This window comes from Scomber japonicus, chromosome 4, assembly GCF_027409825.1.
Source record: "Scomber japonicus isolate fScoJap1 chromosome 4, fScoJap1.pri, whole genome shotgun sequence".
Lineage (NCBI taxonomy): Eukaryota > Metazoa > Chordata > Actinopteri > Scombriformes > Scombridae > Scomber > Scomber japonicus.
Window position 1 is genome coordinate 31589748 of NC_070581.1, and position 10000 is coordinate 31599747.

Below are 10000 nucleotides of genomic sequence, written 5' to 3' on the forward strand. Positions count from 1 at the left end.
TAAAAAAAAAAAAAGAAAGGAAAGAGGAAAGTAATAAAAAGATACATAATAACATAGTATAAGATATAATAAAAGAAGTAAATAGCACAAGGTAAAAGTAGCTAAAAAGTAGAATAAAAATAATATATAAAATCTATTAAAAGAAGTTCATTAGTTAAAAAGTTAATTAAAAGCTGAAGTGAAGAGATGCATTTTTTTTTAACTTTTCTCTTTAAATATTTACAATACACACACACACACACACACACACACACACACACAGAGAGAGAGAGAGAGAGAATACAGACTGAATCCACTTGTGTTTAATAAAAGTAGATTTCAGCAACAGGAAGCTGAGTTTAAAGCTCTTATTAAAGGTGCAGTGTGTAACATTTAGTGGCATTTAGCAGTGAGGGAAAGTGAAAAGCCCTCTCGTCTCCTCTCAAGTGTTTTAGGAGAACCTGCAGTGGCCGTGAAATCTGCAAAAAGGAAAGGTCATTTATTTAAGCCCAGTGTTTGGTTTGTCTGTTACCGTAGAAACACAGCAGGCTCTGTTGAAGAGGACTCATCCCTATATCAGATATAAAGGGCTCGTTCTGAAGTACCCAAAAACACAATTATTCTTATTTTAAGGTTATTTTACACTAATTAAAAGATACTTGTGAATATTATGATGCACCTTTACCAAGTTCAACCACTAGATGTCACTAAAATCTACACACTGCACCTTTTTAAATGATATATTCCTGTTTTATGCAGCAACATAACAGCTTTATAATAGTCAAAATACAGAAGATTGCATGTTGTCCATCATCCCACAGAGTCTTAAATGAATAGTGCAAATCTAAAATTATTAATAAGCAAATGAATAAGAAAGTTAGAAAAGAAATTAAGCAAGAAAAATGAACAAAAATAAAACACAGTACAGATAAATTAGTGATTAATAGAAATATACATGCACATTTTTGTTTATTTTAGCTGCTTGTGTGTCTTGTTTTTATTATATTTAAGGCACCTGTTGTGTTCGAGTCAAGGAAAGAAGGGAGGAAGAAGGAAGAAAATGAGGGAGGGAGGGAGGGAGGGAGGAAGGAGGGAAGGAAGGGAGTAAAGGAAAGAAGGCAGGGAGGAAGAAAGGAAGGAGAGAGAGAGGAAGGAACGACAGAAGGAAGAAAGGGGGATGGAGGAAGGAAGGGAGGAAAGGAAAGAAGGAAGGGAGGAAGACAGGACGGAGGAAAGAATTAAGGAAGGAAAGAAGGTAGGAGGGAGGGAGGGAGGAAGGAAGGGATGAAGGAAGGACGGAGGAAAGAATTAAGGAAGGTAAGAAGGACAGAGGAAAGAAGGAAAGGGTGAAGGAAGTACGGAGGAAAGAATTAAGGAAGGAAAAAAGGTAGGAGGGAGGGAGGAAAGAAGGAAAGAAGAAAAGATGATGGAGGAAGGACAGAAGGAAGGGAGGAAAGAGAGAAGAAGGAAAGAAAGAGAGAAGGAGAGAGGAAGGACATTAAATTCTACAGGCTGCACCTTTAACGGCAGCTACTGGCAGCCGTTTGTCATTTTGAACTGACTGATCTCTTTCTCTGGTTTTTCTTCCATTCCTCTGTTTCTCCTCTTTTTCACCCCTCCTTTCCTCTTTTTCTCACTTCCATCCATCACCTTCTGTTTCCCACCTTCATTAATCCACCTCTCTCTCTCTCTCTCTCTCTCTCTCTCTCTCCCTCCCTCCTTCCTTCCATCCATCTCTCTCTCCCTCTACCTTCAGGCCCCACAGACCTCAGCATGAAATCTCTCTCCTCCGCCAACATCACCAACTCCTCCGCCTCCTCCGCCAACAACAGTTTGGGCGGGCGGGGCAGCGGAGGTGCGGGAGGGGGCGGGGCATCCACTCAGCTCAGCCAACCGGAGATCACGGCCGTGCGTCAGCTGATCGCCGGCTACCGGGAGTCGGCCGCCTTCCTGCTCCGCTCGGCGGACGAGCTGGAGAACCTCATCCTGCAGCAGAACTGAATCTGGGGGAGGAAGGGAGGAGCGGGAGGAGTGGGGAGGAGGGGGGGGGGGTTTGGGAGAAAACACACACACACACACACACACACACGTCCTGTTAGTTTCGTCTCGTCTCTCTGACCTCCTCTCGTGTTCCCTCCTCACTTTTGGGATTTGTCGGTTTTCTCCTCGTCTTGCCTTCTCTTCGGGAAACTTTTCATTTTTGAGAGAGAAAAGAGAAACTGGGACAGATGGAGGGCGATGAGTCCCACCCCCGCCCCAAAAAACAACCCCCCCTCCCTCCTCCTCCTCTCCCCCTCTCCCTCTCTGCCTCCCTCCTCCTCCTCCTCCTCTCCCTCCTCACACACACACACACACACACACACACACACACACACACACACACACACAACCTCAATCCATCTTTGATTCTGCCTGAGAGGAGAAAGAGAGAGAGAGAGGGAGGAACAAAAAAAAAAACAAACAACAAAAATAAAAGGAGAGCACTTTGGACTCTGGAGGATTTCTCTTCCTCTCCTTTTTTTTTTTTTTGGAAAAGCACCTCACAATCAGCGAAGAGAGGAGGCGGGAAAGAAGAAGAGTGAAGAAGACTTTTTTTTTTGGATTCTGCTGCTGTGGCTTCAGATGAGATGAGACTTTACCCTCTTTATGGGAAGAAAAGTTTTTGAGTTTTTTGCCCCCTCCCCCCTCCCCCCTCTCTAGTGGAAAGACCCGGGGAGTTTTTTTTGATTGACGGGTTGACGGTTGCCCCGGGTGATGCAGTCTTACTATCATAACAATTTAATTTTAAAAATGACTCCCTTAACTATTAACTAGCGAGTGCTTTTGATTCAATTGAAGATTTAATTTGTTCTTTTTTGTTTTTTGGGGGGGGGAGTCCAATTAGATTTTTTTTTTTTCGATTGTTCCCAAGTGACTGAAGGAAAAAAGAAAAAGCGGTATGACTTATCTTAAAAGATAGAACTAAACTAAATACAAAAAGGGGGGGAGCGGAGGAGGGAAAAAAAAGACTTTTGAGTGCGGGAGGAGTTGGAGGATGAAAACTGGAAACTGGAAAAGAGGAAAAAAAAGGAGTTTGGTTTAAAAAAAAAAAAAAAAAAGAAAGAAGAAAAGAAAAGGAGGAGAGAAACTTTTTTTGTGCTCGCTTGTATATAAGCTCTCTGTGTCCTATAGCACTTTTCCCTCACCTGAACAACTCACACCTTGAACCCCCCTCCCTCCTCCTCCTCCCTCCTTCCTCCTCCCTCCTTCCTCCTCCCTCCTCCCTCCTCCTCCTCACCCCTTTTACCCAGGGAGCAACTTGCTACTTATGCATCTAAGACGCCATGTTGACCACCAGGAAATACCTCAGATCAGACCTGCCAATGTCATTATCATTTACACACACACACACACACACACACACACACACACACACACACACACACACTCTGCAAAGTGTATGGTAACATTCCCACCAGAAGCCAGTTTACTTCTACTTTACCACCTGATGTCTTCAAGGTTTATATACATATATATATATATAAATATATTTTGGGTTTTTTTTTGGGAGGTGGGAGGTTTAGAGGAGAGGGGGGGGGGAAGAATCAAACAATGTTTTTTGCGCAAAAAGACCTGTAATGTCAAAAACGACGAAGCATTTCAAGAACTGATGTTGTAAAAAAACTTTGAAATCTCTCTAAACTTTTTTTTTTTTTTTTTTTTTTGGTTCTTTTTTTTTCTCTTTTCTGTGCGGGTTCGTTCGTGTGCTGCTGTAAATAATCAGTTCATCTTGGAAAACTTGAGAAGAATCAGATGACGGGAGCGAGTGTGTGTGTGTGTGTGTGTGTGTGTGTGTGTGTGTGTGTGTGTGTGTGTGTGTGTGTGTGTGTGGAGAAAGAGAGGGAGGAAAGAGGAGGAGATGGAGGAGGGGGTTAAATGTTGATCTCTGGTGGTCGTTTTACCTTTTTACCTCACGCTTTTTTTTTAACTTTTTTTTTTTTTTATAAATGTAACGCCAACGAAACCTCAGCATCTTTCTGTTTAACAACTCCTCCCTTCCTCCTTTCTCATCCCCCTCTCCCTCTTCTTCTTCTTCTTCTCTACATTGGACCTACTCAACAACCTCTTCTTCTTCTTCTTCGTGGACCTAAACACCCGCCCCCCCCTCCCCCAACCCTCCCCTCAGAGGAAGAGGAAGAGGAGGATGGACCGCTCCTTGTCTTACTGTTGTTAGTCTGTTTAAACTCTTGAGATGGCCATTACTATTGTTCTTCTTCTTCTTCTTCTTCTTGTTATTATTATTATTATTATTATTATTATTATTACTACTACGGTTATAATGATGAACTTTCATGTTGCTGCTGCTATACAAGGAAAAAAAAAAATCGGACCTTCTTGCCATAGACCTGAAACCTCAACGAAGCCGGGGCTGTTAGCTGTTAGCTGTTAGCTGCTAGCTGTTAGCTTAGCCGCAGTGCCCCACAGTGTGAAAAAAACCAGACCGACCGACCTCGACTGCTACTTTAAAAAAAAAAAAAAAACTCGACCGCAAAGAGAAAAAAAAACAAAAAACTTTGAACTATACTGAAAAGAAACCACTCCTACCTTCATCCACCTAACATGTCTTTTCTTTCTCTGACCGGTCGGTTGGTTTTTTGTTGGTGTTTTGTTTGTTTTTGTGCTTCATAGGGCTCGATTTATGTTGCGTTTTGTGACTTTCTAACTGTGAATCCTCTTTTTTTTTTCTTTTAAAATCTCTCCGCCCCTCCCCCCTCCCCCCTCTAACCCTCCCTTCCCTGTATTTTCATCCTCCGGAGATCGTAAAAAGGGATGAATTAAGCAAAAATCTTGCACCTTCACCACAGCGCTCTATCACAGGCTAGTGAAAGACTGATTCACTGTTTTATAATTTGCTTTTTTTATTTTCTCCCTTTTTTTGGTTAATTTAATCAAGAAAGTGCTGCAGATAACTTTAAAAGTGAAAGTTAACCCTCAATCTTTAAATTGTGTCGATATAAAACCATATGAAGGTAGTTTTTTTTTGTTTTTATGGAGCTTGAAAATGATATTAATTGAGCCTCTAGTGTTTCTATTATTCTGTCCAGAGTCAATTAGATGAAAAGATTGATACTGATCTGATGTTTGTGCTTTAAATATAAAAGCTGGAGCAAGCAGGATTTTAGCTTAGTTTAGCTTAGCATAAAGACTGGAAACAGGGAAAAGCATTTATCTTGACTTTTTTCTCAATTTATAAGTGAAAAAAACAAAAAGTTGATGTTTTTATGGAGGTTTATGTGCCAGATTTTACAATCCTTCTTAAAAAAACACCCATAAAACCAGATTTTTGTACAAATTAATCAATTAATAACACAAAGCATTAGTTAGTGAGCTTTAGAGGAGCTGTTTTGTCATCTACAAACAGAGCCAGGCTAGGTGTTTCCCTCTGTTTCCAGTCTTTATGCTAAGCTAAGCTAAGCTAACCGTTTCCCTCTGTTTCCAGTCTTTATGCTATGCTAAGCTAAGCTAACCGTTTCCCTCTGTTTCCAGTCTTTATGCTAAGCTAAGCTAACCATTTCCATCTGTTTCCAGTCTTTATGCTAAGCTAAGCTAAGCTAGCAGTTTCCTGGCTCTAGAGTCAGATTTACCGCACAGACGTGAGAGTAGCATCGATTTTCCTCGTCTTCACTCGTAAGAAGAGTATTTCCCAAAATGTTAAACTATTCCTTTAAGCTGTTGTGACACTGAAATCTAGTTTTGTCTCTTGATACAGTTGCTAAAAAAACTACTTGCTGTTTTTTTTAAAGGTAAACTATGCAGGATTTGGAGAGAGAGTGTTTCACAGCAGTTACGTTTCAAAGCACAAATAAACCACAATCCTGCAGGAAGGTGCAACAGCAGCAGCAGCAGTGCTGAAATCAGAGCTTCATCCTCTCTGCTCTCTCTGTGTGTGTGTGTGTGTGTGTGTGTGTGTGTGTAGCTCAACAGACACACACACACACACACACACACACACACACACCTGCTGCTCTTTATACATCCATAACACGCAAAGACAGAGAGCAGAGCAGAGAGACGCAGACAGTGAGAGCTTCACTTCTTGGAGAAAATCCTGCATAATTTACCTTTTTAAATGAGTTAAAATGTTTGTATTAGAGGATTAGAGTTTAATCAGTTATCTATTTCAGTCACAGCCGTAGTTAAAAACAAGCGGGAAGAAGTTAGAAAATGATTCGAAATGAACAAAAAAAGTGACTTATTTGCTCTGTGCTTCTACTGTAATTTGCTCCCTTTTTGCACACTGAGTGAAGCAACAGTCATCTTTTATTTTGAAAGGGTGGGTGGGGGAGAGGAGGAAGGAGGCTCTCTAATAAGTCTAAGTTTAAGTGTGTGTCTGCATGTTTTTCCCCTTTTCCCTCCTTAAAAAAAAAATCCGAACTTGCACTGCTGATGTGAGGCGTGTGAGACGAGAGTGGAGGAAGAGATGTATTATTTGTTTTTTTGGGTTTTTTTATTTTTTTGCAATGCAGTTGATAATCATAGCATTCCCTGCTCTGGTCTTTAGACGGTTTGTGTTGGAAAATCGGTGAAATCTGTGTCACCTGGTGCAAAGCGGAGAGGACGTTTAAAAAGCCATTTATTCATTCAGGAGGCGTCACTCCGACATGTTTAACCCCCCCCCCCCCCAAAAAAAAAACAAACAACAAAAACCTCCGAAAACTACTGATTCAATTTAATTTATGGACCATTAATGATTAGATGTTAGAAATGTAAATTATGTTATGTTGGTTTTGGTTGCTCTGTTTTAAAGTGTACTAAATCGCTTGAATGATAGAAGAAAGAAATATGCAAGAAAAGAAAAAAAGAGAAGGAGGAAGAGGAGGCGGAGTCACAAAAAGGAGGCGGAGTCACAAAAAGGAGGCGGAGTCACACATGTTGTGGGTTTAACTTTAATCTTTAATATACTCATAATGTAATGAGACTTTGTTGCTTAAAAGTGGAGAAAAACATTTGATTTATCTGCCTCTTTTATTTTGAAATTGAGGAAAATCCCACAATTTTACATTTTGTGAGACTCACTGAGGTACAATCAGATTTTCCTCTTAATTTTTTGGACCTTTCCTTTAAATATTTAAATATTTGAAGGTAAATCATTTAGTTTTTTGCCTTCATGAGACTTCTCCTTCCTCCGTCCTTCTGCTCTCCTGTTTGATCCTCACATAACTGAACCTGGGGGTTTTGGTTTTTTTTTTGGGGTGGGATGGAGAGGGGGGGTTGAGAGTCTTGAGTCTGCTCGGTTGAGTCAGCATTAAAGGGAAGAATCTGTCTGCACCTTTAGGATTAGCTTGGAGATGAAATCCTTAAAATCACTGATCCAGCTCTGAGTCACATAAACATCCAAATAATGAGACCAGGTCAGTTTATCATTATTTTAAAAAAAACACCCGATAAAACCTCAACTCTCTCTTTTTGAAGGTTGTAATATATCTAAAAAAAGTCTGGGGGGGTAAGGGTGGCAGAGGGGGGGGGGGGGGTTAAGGGTGCTGTAAGTTTAATAAAAGCTCAGCAGGAAAGTGAATGGATGTAATTTCACATGAACCTGTTTAACCCCCCGAAGCTCAGAGTCAATGAATCCTGCAGCACAGAGGAGATAACTGACTCTCTCATTATGTGTGTGTGTGTGTGTGTGTGTGTGTGTGTGTGTGTGTGTGTGTGTGTGTGTGTGTGAGTGTGAGTGTGTGTGAGAGGAAGGGAGGGTACCTGCAGATCAAAGCAGGCTCGATTGGTCTTTTTAATTTAATTGAATTCAGTTAATTTCAGGAAGAATTTCAAACGGCTGAACCGAGCAGACTTCTTCTTCTTCTTCTTCTTCTTCTTCTTCTTCTTCTTCTTCTTCTTCTTCTTCTTCTTCTTCTTCTTCTTCTTCTTCTTCTTCTTCTTCTTCTTCTTCTTCTTCTTCTTCTTCTTCTTCTTCTTTCTCCTTCTGCTGTTAAAACCTCCTCAGTGTGTGTGTTTAAATTTATCTCACCATCATATTTATAACAGCCAGGAAACATTATCTGCATTAATTTTTCCTTTTTTTAAACCCTCCTGCCGTCTCTCTTTTGACTGTTCCTTCTTTCCGTCCTTCCTTCCCTCTTTCTTTAATTTTTCCTTCCTTCTTCCCCTCCTTCTTTGCTCCCTCCTCCTTCCATCCTTCCTTTGTTTCCTTCCTTCCTTCTCTCCTAAATTCCTTCCTCTTTTCGTCCTTACTCCTTCCTTCCTTCCTCCCTCCTTACTCCTTCCTTCCTTACTTCTTTCTCTCCTAAATTCCTTCCTCTTTTCTTTCTTCCTCCCTTCCTTCCTTACTCTTTTCCTTCCTTCCTTCCTCCCTTCTCTCCTTCCTCTTTCCCTCCTTACTCCTTTCCTTCCTTCCTTCCTTCCTTCCTTCCTTGACCTGAGGACAACAAGAGGGTTAATTGTTTGTTAAACTGACCTCTGAGTTGTTTTAATGAGCTTTTGATCACTGGAGGAAACTTGACTTTATTCACTTTGAGTTCTCTGGTTTGATAAAAGAAGTTCATCCCTCTCTCTCTCTCTCTCTCTCTCTCTCTATCTCTATCTCTTCCTCCTCTTTCCTCCTTCTCCTCCTCTTTCCTCCTAACTAAAAACTCCTCCGAGACAAACGGCTTGAAATATGGCGTTTGGGATTTCTTCTTTTATAACAAACACGACTGAACAAAGTGCCCCGAGTTTAATTTGAAAGACAATAGTCGAGAAACCGAGCCAAAATGGCTGCCAGTAGAGTAGAGTAGAGCCACAATGGGATTTAAGGCTTTTAATTAGCTCCTTTGTGTTAATACCCTCCTAGAAAGAAAAGAAGAAAAAAAGGTGTTATTAAAGTTTTCTATGAGTGTTTTTGAGCCCAGATCAGTTCACAACTAAGCCAGAAATAAAAAATAAAAACCAACAACTGTAAAAAAGAAGCAAATGACAATCTTTAGAAAAGGTGTAATTTGCTGTTTTAGCCATAATCTAAAAACTCCTCCTTCCTGTCGTCGTCGTCATCGAGCAAACAGCAGCCGACACATTGCTCATTTCTATTATTTAAGTATTACATGATTAAAAATTAGGATTATTATTTTATTTTCTAGATATATTTTGTAGTGAGGGTCTTTTTTTTTTGGTACAATACTCCAGCACATTCCTAAACATGGATGTCAAAACCAACCCGACCGACATCAGCGGGAACTTTTTTTTAATTTTATTATTATTATTTTTACACTTAAATTAATTCAATTAATTCATCCGGCAGCGTTTGAGCTTAAATCAACAGCGTGAAATCCCAATCAGACACTTTTCTTTTTAGAAGAGAGAGAAAGAGAGAAATATCTAGAGCTACATGTTGAACCTTTAAAGTCCCCATAAGTGATGTTTGCGAGAATGTGTGTGTGTGTGTGTGTGTGTGTGTGTGTTATCCTTTATGGTTTACACACTGGAGCTGTTTTTTTATTTTTATTTTTTATTTTTTATAAAGGTTACATTCACACACTTCACTAAAGAGCTTCTGTAAAACCTGCAAAACCTTTTTAGTCTCCAGTGGAAGTTGAAGTTTGCATCCTCAAAAATACATTTAATTTGTTAGAAAGAAATTTAAAAGCTTCCCAGGAATAAAAAATTTAAAAAACTAGTTCAAGGTTGGCTCTCAGTTAAATCAGAATAACATGAATCAACAATCCCAATCAAACTTTTCCTTTTAAGAAGAGAGAGAGAGAAATATCTAAAGCTACATGTTGACCTACCTTTAAAGTCCCCATAAGTGATGTTTGCGAGAATGTGTGTGTGTGTGTGTGTTATCCTTATAGGTTTTTTTAAAGGTTACATTCACACACACCACCACTAAAGATGTGTCGTTCATGCTTGTTAGATTATGATCCAGCTTTGACTTAAATCTCTGGAGGCTGCAGAAAACAAGCAAAAGGATCTAAGAAAGAAAAGAAAAGAAAAAAGGAAAGAAAGGAAAGGAAAACGTGTGTGTGTGATGTAGAGCTTGAAGATGAGTCGA

General features: G+C 40.0%; 1 protein-coding gene across 1 annotated transcript in view; it reads left to right on the forward strand.

Annotated features, from left to right (window-relative positions):
• Positions 1-10000, forward strand: part of LOC128356774 (nucleolar protein 4-like) — a 158160-nt gene that overhangs the window by 73369 nt on the left and 74791 nt on the right. The window lies entirely within an intron of this gene.